This window comes from Coregonus clupeaformis, chromosome 13, assembly GCF_020615455.1.
Source record: "Coregonus clupeaformis isolate EN_2021a chromosome 13, ASM2061545v1, whole genome shotgun sequence".
Taxonomy (NCBI): domain Eukaryota; kingdom Metazoa; phylum Chordata; class Actinopteri; order Salmoniformes; family Salmonidae; genus Coregonus; species Coregonus clupeaformis.
The window spans coordinates 6,875,617-6,887,877 of NC_059204.1; the positions used below are offsets into that span (position 1 = coordinate 6,875,617).

At 52.0% G+C, this 12,261-nt stretch overlaps 1 long non-coding RNA gene across 2 annotated transcripts in view; it reads left to right on the forward strand.

Moving 5' to 3' along the window:
* Positions 1-1,519: 1,519 nt before the first annotated feature.
* LOC121579099 overlaps positions 1,520-12,261 on the forward strand; it is a 94,051-nt gene continuing 83,309 nt past the window's right edge. For both annotated transcript variants that reach the window (XR_006002866.2, XR_006002865.2), the window contains exons 1-3: positions 1,520-1,662; positions 3,498-3,606; positions 6,651-6,820. This is a non-coding gene — a long non-coding RNA (uncharacterized LOC121579099). The remainder of the gene's footprint in view (positions 1,663-3,497; positions 3,607-6,650; positions 6,821-12,261) is intronic.

The following is a 12,261-nucleotide window of genomic DNA, read 5'->3' on the forward strand; positions in this document are numbered from 1 at the left end:
CTCTGTCTGACTAGCTGTCTCTCTCTCTCTCTCTGTCTGCCTGTCTGCCTCTGTCTGACTAGCTGTCTGTCTATCTCTCTCTCTCTGTCGGCCTGTCTGCCTCTGTGACTAGCTGTCTGTCTGTCTGTCTATCTCTCTCTCTCTGTCGGCCTGTCTGCCTCTGTGACTAGCTGTCTGTCTGTCTATCTCTCTCTCTCTCTCTGTCTGACTAGCTGTCTGTCTGTCTGTCTGTCTGTCTATCTCTCTCTCTCTCTCTCTCTGTCTGACTAGCTGTCTGTCTGTCTGTCTGTCTGTCTATCTCTCTCTCTCTCTCTGTCTGACTAGCTGTCTGTCTGTCTGTCTGTCTGTCTGTCTATCTCTCTCTCTGTCTGCCTGTCTGCCTCTCTGTGACTAGCTGTCTGTCTGTCTATCTCTCTCTCTCTCTCTGTCTGACTAGCTGTCTGTCTGTCTGTCTGTCTGTCTATCTCTCTCTCTGTCTGCCTGTCTGCCTCTCTGTGACTAGCTGTCTGTATGTCTATCTCTCTCTCTCTCTCTGTCTGACTAGCTGTCTGTCTGTCTGTCTGTCCATCTCTCTCTCTGTCTACCTTTTCCATGTCTCTTTTATCCCCACGCCCTACCAAGCTCTTTTCCTCTCCTCCTCACACTCATCTTACTCTATCCATTTCTGACCTCTAAACTACCCAATTATCACAAGATATCTGCCTTATTCTGGAAAGCTCTCTCTGTCTGCCTGTCTGTCTGTCTGTCTCTCTGTCTGCCTGTCTGTCTGTGTCTGACCAGCTGTCTGTCTGTCTGTCTGTCTGTCTGTCTGTCTGTCTGTCTGTCTGTCTGTCTGTCTGTCTGTCTGTCTGTCTGCCTATGTCTGACCAGCTGTCTGACCAGCTGTCTGTCTGTCTGTCTGTCTGTCTGTCTGTCTGTCTGTCTGTCTGTCTGTCTGTCTATGTCTGACTAGCTGTCTGTCTGTCTGTCTGTCTGTCTATCTATCTCTGTCTGCCTGTCTGCCTCTATGTCTGTCTGTCTGTCTGTCTGTCTGTCTGTCTGTCTGACTAGCTGTCTGTCTGTCTGTCTGTCTATCTCTCTCTGTCTGCCTGTCTGCCTCTATGTCTGTCTGTCTGTCTCTCTCTCTCTGTCTGCCTGTCTGCTTCTATGTCTGACTAGCTGTAGTTATTTTCTCTATCTTTTACCCCTCCTGTTCTCCCCTGTGTCCCTTCTGTCCCTCCTAGACCTTAGCATGTGCGTACACACACACACACACACATGGTTTTGATAACAAGGAGAGGGATGGAGAGAGAGAGGGATGGAGAGAGTCAGTGTTGCCAGTAAGTTTTACAACAGAACTGTGACTCTCTGCTCTGGAATCTGTTCCTCCTCTGTTGCACAACAACCAAGAAATAACAGAGGGAGGGAGAAGGGGGGGTGGTTCCTCCCTTTCTCTCTCTCTCTCTCTCTCTCAGGTTCTGAAAGCAGTATGTTTAGTATGTTAGGGGAAGATGGAGAAGGCAGTAGGTGTGTCCAGACCGACATGCTGTATTTTGATTCTAGAAGCCTTGTTGTCACGGGAGATGCTATACAGGGAGGGGCCGCAGAGAGTGTGTATATAAAAGAGGTCCTTCAACTCCAAACTGCCTGGTCACTAAAGACTCTTACCAGGATACTAGCCAGGTACTACTATTACTACTGCTACTAATACTGGCTACTACTATTACTACTGCTACTAATACTGACTACTACTATTACTACTGCTACTAATACTGGCTACTACTATTACTACTGCTACTAATACTGACTACTACTATTACTACTGCTACTAATACTGGCTACTACTATTACTACTGCTACTAATACTGACTACTACTATTACTACTGCTACTAATACTGACTACTACTATTACTACTGCTACTAATACTGACTACTACTATTACTACTGCTACTAATACTGACTACTACTATTACTACTGCTACTAATACTGGCTACTACTATTACTACTGCTACTAATACTGACTACTACTATTACTACTGCTACTAATACTGGCTACTACTATTACTACTGCTACTAATACTGACTACTACTATTACTACTGCTACTAATACTGGCTACTACTATTACTACTGCTACTAATACTGACTACTACTATTACTACTGCTACTAATACTGACTACTACTATTACTATTACTACTGCTACTAATACTTACTACTACTATTACTACTGCTACTAATACTGACTACTACTATTACTACTGCTACTAATACTGACTACTACTATTACTACTGCTACTAATACTGGCTACTACTATTACTACTGCTACTAATACTGACTACTACTATTACTACTGCTACTAATACTGGCTACTACTATTACTACTGCTACTAATACTGACTACTACTATTACTACTGCTACTAATACTGGCTACTACTATTACTACTGCTACTAATACTGACTACTACTATTACTACTGCTACTAATACTGGCTACTACTATTACTACTGCTACTAATACTGACTACTACTATTACTACTGCTACTAATACTGACTACTACTATTACTATTACTACTGCTACTAATACTTACTACTACTATTACTACTGCTACTAATACTGACTACTACTATTACTACTGCTACTAATACTGACTACTACTATTACTACTGCTACTAATACTGACTACTACTATTACTACTGCTACTAATACTGGCTACTACTATTACTACTGCTACTAATACTGACTACTACTATTACTACTGCTACTAATACTGACTACTACTATTACTATTACTACTGCTACTAATACTTACTACTACTATTACTACTGCTACTAATACTGACTACTACTATTACTACTGCTACTAATACTGGCTACTACTATTACTACTGCTACTAATACTGACTACTACTATTACTACTGCTACTAATACTGACTACTACTATTACTACTGCTACTAATACTGACTACTACTATTACTACTGCTACTAATACTGACTACTACTATTACTACTGCTACTAATACTGACTACTACTATTACTACTGCTACCAATACTGACTACTACTATTACTACTGCTACTAATACTGACTACTACTATTACTACTGCTACTAATACTGACTACTACTATTACTACTGCTACTAATACTGACTACTACTATTACTACTGCTACTAATACTGACTACTACTATTACTACTGCTACTATAATAATAATAATAATAATATGCCATTTAGCAGACGCTTTTATCCAAAGCGACTTACAGTCATGCGTGCATACATTTTTGTGTATGGGTGGTCCCGGGGATCGAACCCACTACCTTGGCGTTACAAGCGCCGTGCTCTACCAGCTGAGCTACAGAGGACCACTACTAATACTGACTACTACTATTACTACTGCTACTAATACTGACTACTACTATTACTAATACCAGACTGCTTCAGAACCTGTGTGGATTTGATCTCCCGAACCAAAGCAATATTTCATCTTCAACACGTCATCTTCTCCTCAGCTCTCTGCTACCACCTTCATCATCGTCATCATCACCATCATCATCATTTTGTGAACTGGGACAGTTGGAATGGGACTTGTTTTGCTTTTTGGAACCAGGTGGAATCAATGTGAGCATGACTTTCCATTTGTGGTGTGTGTGTTCCTGAATGCCACACGTTCCTGTGTGTGTGTGTGTGTGTTATTGTGTGTGTTATTGTGTGTGTGTGTGTGTGTGTGTGTGTGTGAGTGTGTGTGTGTGTGTGTGCGCAGTTCTAATGAAAGGCCAGCAATGACGCAATCATCTGACACATCGCTCTGTTTACAAACAAAGATAGAGGGGGCGATGAAGATGAATGGAGAGAGGGGGTGATGAATGGAGAGAGGGGGTGATGAATGGAGAGAGGGGGTGATGAAGGGAGAGAGGGGGTGATGAAGGGAGAGAGGGGGTGATGAAGGGAGAGAGGAGGTGATGAAGGGAGAGAGGGGGGTGATGAAGGGAGAGAGGGGGGTGATGAAGGGAGAGAGGGGGTGATGAAGGGAGAGAGGGGGGTGATGAAGGGAGAGAGGGGGTGATGAATGGAGAGAGGGGGTGATGAAGGGAGAGAGGGGGTGATGAAGGGAGAGAGGAGGTGATGAAGGGAGAGAGGGGGTGATGAAGGGAGAGAGAGGGTGATGAAGGGAGAGAGGGGGTGATGAAGGGAGAGAGAGGGTGATGAAGGGAGAGAGAGGGTGATGAAGGGAGAGAGAGGGTGATGAAGGGAGAGAGAGGGTGATGAAGGGAGAGAGGGGGTGATGAAGGGAGAGAGAGGGAGATGAAGGGAGAGAGAGGGAGATGAAGGGAGAGAGAGGGAGATGAAGGGAGAGAGAGGGAGATGAAGGGAGAGAGAGGGAGATGAAGGGAGAGAGAGGGAGATGAAGGGAGAGAGAGGGAGATGAAGGGAGAGAGAGGGGTGATGAAGGGAGAGAGAGGGAGATGAAGGGAGAGAGAGGGAGATGAAGGGAGAGAGAGGGAGATGAAGGGAGAGAGAGGGAGATGAAGGGAGAGAGAGGGAGATGAAGGGAGAGAGAGGGAGATGAAGGGAGAGAGAGGGAGATGAAGGGAGAGAGATGGTGATGAAGGGAGAGAGGGGGAGATGAAGGGAGAGAGGGGGTGATGAAGGGAGAGAGGGAGTGATGAAGGGAGAGAGTGGGTGATGAAGGGAGAGAGAGGGAGATGAAGGGAGAGAGAGGGAGATGAAGGGAGAGAGAGGGTGATGAAGGGAGAGAGAGGGGGTGATGAAGGGAGAGAGAGGGAGATGAAGGGAGAGAGAGGGAGATGAAGGGAGAGAGAGGGAGATGAAGGGAGAGAGAGGGAGATGAAGGGAGAGAGAGGGAGATGAAGGGAGAGAGAGGGTGATGAAGGGAGAGAGGGGGAGATGAAGGGAGAGAGGGGGTGATGAAGGGAGAGAGGGAGTGATGAAGGGAGAGAGGGGGTGATGAAGGGAGAGAGGGGGTGATGAAGGGAGAGAGGGGGTGATGAAGGGAGAGAGAGGGAGAGGGAGGGAGAGAGAGGGAGAGGGAGGGAGAGAGGGGGTGATGAAGGGAGGGAGAGGGAGAGAGAGAGGAGGGAGGGAGGGAGGGAGGGCGGGAGGGAGGGAGGGAGAGAGAGGGTGATGAAGGGAGAGAGGGGGTGATGAAGGGAGAGAGGGAGTGATGAAGGGAGAGAGAGGGAGATGAAGGGAGAGAGAGGGTGATGAAGGGAGAGAGAGGGAGATGAAGGGAGAAAGAGGGTGATGAAGGGAGAGAGAGGGAGATGAAGGGAGAGAGGGGGTGATGAAGGGAGAGAGGGGGGGATGAAGGGAGAGAGGGGGGGATGAAGGGAGAGAGGGGGTGATGAAGGGAGAGAGGGGGTGATGAAGGGAGAGAGGGGGTGATGAAGGGAGAGAGAGGGAGATGAAGGGAGAGAGGGGTGATGAAGGGAGAGAGAGGGAGATGAAGGGAGAGAGAGGGAGATGAAGGGAGAGAGGGGGTGATGAAGGGAGAGAGAGGGAGATGAAGGGAGAGAGAGGGAGATGAAGGGAGAGAGGGGGTGATGAAGGGAGAGAGAGGGAGATGAAGGGAGAGAGAGGGTGATGAAGGGAGAGAGAGGGAGATGAAGGGAGAGAGGGTGATGAAGGGAGAGAGGGGGTGATGAAGGGAGAGAGGGGGTGATGAAGGGAGAGAGGGGGGTGATGAAGGGAGAGAGGGGGTGATGAAGGGAGAGAGGGGGAGATGAAGGGAGAGAGGGGGGTGATGAAGGGAGAGAGAGGGAGAGGGAGGGAGAGAGAGGGCGATGAAGGGAGAGAGAGGGAGATGAAGGGAGAGAGGGAGTGATGAAGGGAGAGAGAGGGAGAGAGGGGGTGATGAAGGGAGAGAGAGGGTGATGAAGGGAGAGAGAGGGAGAGGGATATGAACGTCAGAGCATGCATCAGGTCACTGTGCTCCTTCAATGCTGAACATCACCAGCTGTGTGTGATTGAACGTTCTTTGCGTGTTGTGTTCCTCTGTGTCCATATAGGTGTGATTTGTGTTGAACGTTTTATTCTCTCTCTCTCTCTCTCTCTCTCTCTCTCTCTCTCTCTCTCTCTCTCTCTCTCTCTCTCTCTCTCTCTCTCTCTCTCTCTCTCTCTCTCTCTCTCTCTCTCTCTCTCTCTCTCTCTCTCTCTCTCTCTCTCTCTCTCTCTCTCTCTCTCTCTCTCTCTCTCTCTCTCTCTCCTCTCCTCCTCCATGGTTTTCCTGTTTATGTGGACAGTGTGTACTGCGGTTGAAGCCAAAATCATCATTACTTCTCCCTGTCTGTCATTCTCTGCAAATTCGCTATTTCTCTCCCTCCTCCCGCCCTCTTTCCCTCTCTCTCCCCCTCTCTCTCTCCCTGATTCTCCCTCTCTCTCTCTCTCTCTCTCTCTCTCTGACTCTCCCTCTCCCTCTCCTCTCTCTTTTCTCTCCCTCTCCTCTCTCTCTCTCTCTCTCTCACTCTCTCTATTTTTTTTCTCTCTCTCTCTCTCCCTGACTCTCCCTCTCCCTCTCCTCTCTCTTTTCTCTCCCTCTCCTCTCTCTCTCTCTCTCTCTCTCTCACTCTCTCTATTTTTCTCTCTCTCTCTCTCTCCCTGACTCTCCCTCTCTCTCTCTCTCTCTCTCTCTTTTCTCTCTCTAGGTCAGAGGAAGTGGAATGAAGTGGGGGGCAGGTCACATGACTGCTGTATGATGTCATCGGCGGGTGTCCGTGTTATTGGGCTGAGGGGCCACAGCCGAGGTCCTGGCAGACAGCTCTGTGGTTTGGCCGTCCTCACAGGTGCCTGTCTGACTCAGACACATCTGACTGGGGTAAGTATTAGTCATCATCCGGATAGGATGGGAGAGTGGAAGGGATGGAAAAAAGGCTTGGTAGGAGGTGTGGAGGGACAGGGAGGAAGGGAGGGAGGAGTGGATGGAGGGGTGGATGGATGGAGGGATGGAGGGATGGATGGATGGAGGGATGGAGGGAGGGAGGGATGGAGGGATGAGGGATGGCTGGATGGGTGGAGGGAGGGATGGAGGAGGGAGGGATGGGGGGGTGGAGGGAGGGATGGATGGATGGAGGGGGTGGATGGATGGGTGGAGGGAGGGATGGAGGGAGGGAGGGAGGGATGGGAAAGAGGGATGGAGGGATGGAGGGGTGGAGGGAGGGATGGATGGGGGGAGGGAGGGATGGAGGGATGGATGGAGGGATGGAGGGATGGAGGGATGGAGGATGGAGGGATGAGGGGTGGAGGGAGGGAGGGGAGAGGTGGAGGGAGGAGGAGGGAGAGGGAGGGAGGAGGGAGGGAGGGAGGGAGGGAGGGAGGGAGGGAGGGAGGGAGGGAGGGAGGGAGGGAGGGAGGGTGAGGAGGGATGAAGGTGGAGGAGGGAGGGAGGGAGGGAGGGAGGGAGGGAGGGAGGGAGGGAGGGAGGGATGGATGGATGGAGGGATGGAGGGAGGGAGGGATTGGTTGGTGGAGGGATGGAGGGAGGGAGGGATTGGTTGGTGGAGGGATGGAGGGAGGGATGGATGGATGGATGGATGGATGGATGGATGGATGGATGGATGGATGGATGGATGGATGGATGGATGGATGGATGGATGGATGGATGGAGGGAGGGAGGGATGGAGGGATGGAGGGAGGGAGGGATTGGTTGGTGGAGGGATGGAGGGATGGAGGGATGGAGGGAGGGATGGGTTGGTGGAGGGATGGAGGGAGGGATGGCTGACTACATGTCTCATGTATAAAAATTACTGTTTTAATCCAATCAATGTAGTTTACAGAAGCATTATCGTGAGTGTGTGTGTGTGTGTGAGTGTTAGAGTGCATACTTTCTCTGCTTCCCAATTTCTCTCCTCTCCTCTCCTCTCTTCCTCTCCTCTCTTTCTCTCCTCTCTTTCTCCTCCCCTCTCTCGCTCTTCTCTCCCCCACATTCTCTCAGCCTTGAACAGTAAGAGTTTATGTGCTGTGTTTTCAATCAGCACGTAGGCTCTTACAGTACACGGATGAGTGAAAACACACGTCTCCTCCTCTCTCATTTTCTCCATCTGTCACGGTTTCGGCCGAGGCTGCCTCTCTTCCTTGCTCGGGCAGGCTTCGGCGTTCGTCGTCTCCGGAATACTAGCTGCCACCGTTGCATGTTTCTATGTTCGTTTGCTTTTGTCTGATTGTTGTCACACCTGTTATCATTTAGTGTCATTAGTGTCCTATTTAGTTCTCGTTGTGTTTGTCAGGTGTTGTGTGTGATTGTTTTCACTGTCGTGCTTGGTTGCTGGATGTTTTGACTATTTGCTCGGTAGAGCCTGTCCTCCATAGTTTGGAGAGTTTTGTCGCACCTGTCTGTGCGCCCGTTTTGTTTCGCCTGCGCGCGGAGTTTCGCCTTCGGGCTATTTACTGCTGCACGGTTAGATATTTTCACTAAAGTCTTTGGAATTATACTTCTGCGTCCTGCGCCTGATTCCACCACCACACCCACTTACAACATCCTTGACAGAATCACACACCGTTAAATGGAATCAGCAGGAGCCGAAGCAGCGCAGGCGACGCTGGAGGACAGGGTCCGCCAGCTAGATGACCAGATCCTGCGGATGGGGTCCGCATTGCAGGAGGTGATCACCACCATCAGAGGCTGGGAGACCCGAGGGACACCTCCACTACCATCGTCCCTGCCCGCGCCATCGGCGAGTCAGCCTCTTCCCGCTCCGGAACCCAGAGGAGTTCGACTCTCGCTCCCGAGGGCCTACGATGGGACCGCTGCCGGGTGTCAGGGATTCCTTCTCCAGGTGGAGCTTTACCTGGCCACCGTGCACCCGGCGCCCTCGGGGCACGAGAGCGTGTCCGCCCTGATCTCCTGCCTTTCCGGTAAAGCGTTGGAATGGGCCAACGCAGAGTGGAGGAGAATAGACGCTAACACCATCACCTACGACGAGTTCTCCCGCCGCTTCAGGGCGGTGTTTGCACCATCCCCGGAGGAAGCGGCGGGGAGCGTCTGTTCGGCCTCCGGCAGGGGAGGAGGAGTGCCCAGGAGTTCGCCTTAGAATTCCGCACTCTAGCGGCGGATGCAGGGTGGAATGAGCGGGCCCTCATCGATCACTATCGATGTAGTCTACGTGAGGACGTCCGTAGGGAGCTGGCCTGTAGGGACACCAGTCTCTCGTTCGACCAGTTGGTCGACATGTCCATCAGGCTGGATAACCTGCTAGCTACCCGCGGACGTCCCGAGGGGGGTCCGTCCATTTCACCCTCCAGCACTTCCGAGCCGTGCCCCATGGAGCTCGGTGGCGCTGGCGCTAGAGAGAGGAGGGGTCAGAATACGAGGGGGCCCATCTCCTGCACCAACTGTGGTCGGGGAGGACACACTGCGGCTAGGTGCTGGGGATGGCCTCCTAGGGGGGAAGACGACAGGTCCCGCACTGGGGAGTCCTTCCAGGTGAGTAGGCGCCCCACTCACCCAGAGCTCTCTGTTGCACACTTTTGTATACCTGTGCGTTTTCCACAGGTAGCACCTCATTCCCAGCATAAGGCGCTGGTAGATTCAGGCGCGGCTGGGAATTTTGTTGATAAGCAATTTTGTTTAGCCTTAGGGATTCCCCTTCTACCTGTTGACGTTCCTTTCCCGTTCATGCCCTAGATAGCCGTCCGTTAGGTGCGGGCTTGATCAGGGAGGTTACAGCGCCACTTAGGATGTGTGCGCAGGGGGGTCATCAGGAGATGATCCAGCTATTTCTGATCGACTCGCCTGCGTATCCGGTGGTGCTGGGCATGCCCTGGTTGAGTACCCATAACCCATCTATTTCGTGGCAGGAGAGAGCTCTGATGGAGTGGTCTGCTCAGTGTGTGGGTCGATGTTTGGTCGCTTTCCGTAGGGGCTACCTCGGTGGAGAGTCCAAACCAGGTGCCCGCATTGCACGTTCCCCCTGAGTATGGGGATTTGGCTATTGCGTTTAGTAAGTCGAGGGCGACGCAGTTGCCGCCCCATAGGCAGGGGAGATTGTGCGATAGACCTCCAGGCAGGAGCTGCGCTCCCACGGAGCCATGTGTATCCTCTGTCTCAGGAGGAGAAGAAAGCTATGGGAGACTTACATAGACGAATCTCTGAGACAAGGATACATACGGCCTTCCACTTCCCCTGCGTCCTCGAGTTTCTTTTTGTGAAGAAAAGGATGGTGGGTTACGCCCGTGCATCGATTACCGTGGTCTCAATCAGATCACGGTGAAGTACAGTTATCCACTCCCGCTGATTGCGACCATGACTGAGTCATTGCATGGGGCGCGTTTCTTCACTAAATTAGATCTCAGGAGCGCGTACAACTTGGTGCGCATCAGGGAGGGCGATGAATGGAAGACAGCCTTTAGTACCACCTCGGGCCATTACGAGTATCTTGTCATGCCATACGGGTTGATGAACGCTCCGTCAGTTTTCCAATAATTCGTGGATGAGATCTTCAGGGACATGCAGGGGCAGGGGGTGGTTGTGTACATAGATGACATTCTCGTGTACTCGCCTACCCGAGTCGAGCATGTGGCCCTGGTGCGCAGAGTGTTGCGGAGGCTGGTGGAGCACGACCTGTATGTCAAGGCAGAGAAGTGTCTGTTTTTCCAGGAGTCTGTCTCCTTTTTGGGGTATCAGTTGTCTGCGTCAGGGGTGAAGATGGAGGTAGACCGGGTGTCAGCCGTGCGTAATTGGCAAACACCAACCACTGTGAAGGAGGTGCAGCAGTTTTTGGGGTTTGCGAATTACTACCGGAGGTTTATCCGGGGGTTTTGGACAGGTGGCAGCTCCCATCACGTCTCTTTTGAAGGGGGTCCGTGCGTCTGCAGTGGTCTGCTGAGGCGGACAGGGCGTTTGGGAGGCTGAAGGACCTGTTTACCTCGGCCCGGTGCTGGCGCATCCGGATCCCTCTTTGCCATTTCAGGTAGAGGTGGACGCGTCAGAGGCCGGTATAGGAGCCGTGCTTTCGCAACGGTCCGGCGCAACACCTAAACTCCGCCCCTGTGCTTTTATTCCAAGAAGCCAGTCCGGCGGAGCGAAACTATGACGTAGGGGACAGGGAGCTGTTAGCCGTGGTACAGGCCCTAAAGGTGTGGAGGCACTGGCTTGAGGGGGCTCAACACCCTTTCCTCATTTTGACGGACCACCGTAACCTGGAGTACATCCGGGCAGCGAGGAGGCTGAACCCTCGCCAGGCGAGGTGGAATATGTTTTTGACCCGGTTCACATTCAAGATCACGTACATCCCTGGGTCACAGAATGGTAAGGCAGACGCACTGTCTCGGCGGTATGACACGGAGGAGAGGTCCGTGGAGCCCACTCCCATACTGCCGGAGTCGTGTCTGGTGGCACCGGTAGTGTGGGAGGTCGATGCTGAACTCGAGCGAGCGTTACGCACCGACCCTAGTCCACCTCAATGCCCGGAGGGTCGGAAGTACGCTCCGCTCGAGGTTCGGGATCGATTGATCTATTGGGCTCACACGTCACCCTCCTCTGGACACCCTGGTATCGGCCGGACAGTGCACTGTCTTAGTGCCAAGTACTGGTGGCCCACGTTGGCGAGGGATGTGAGGGTTTATGTTTCCTCCTGCTCGGTGTGCGCCCAGTGTAAGGCGCCTAGACATCTGCCTAGGGGTAGTTACTACCCCTGCCCGTTCCACAACGACCATGGTCTCACCTCTCGGTGGATTTCTAACTGACCTTCCTCCTTCACAGGGGAATACCACTATACTGGTCGTTGTGGACCGGTTTTCTAAGGCCTGTCGTTTGCTCCCCATGCCGGGCCTTCCTACTGCCCTGCAAACCGCCGAAGCACTATTCACCCATGTGTTCCGGCACTACGGGGTACCCGAGGATATTGTGTCTGATCGAGGTCCCCAATTTACCTCCAGAGTCTGGAGAGCTTTTATGGAGCGATTGGGGGTCTCGGTGAGCCTCACCTCGGGTTACCACCCGGAGAGTAATGGGCAGGTGGAACGTGTGAACCAGGATGTGGGTAGGTTTCTTAGAACATACTGCCAGGACCGGCCAGAGGAGTGGGCAAGGTACGTTCCCTGGGCCGAAATGGCCCAGAATTCCCTACGCCATTCCTCCACTAACCTAACCCCTTTCCAATGTGTGTTAGGTTACCAGCCGGTTCTGGCACCTTGGCAGCAGAGGCCAGATCGAGGCTCCTGCGGTGGATGAGTGGGTGCGGCGCTCGGAGGAGACATGGAACGCTGCACACGTCCACCTGCAGCGGGCCATCCGCTCGTCATAAGGCGAGCGCCGATCTC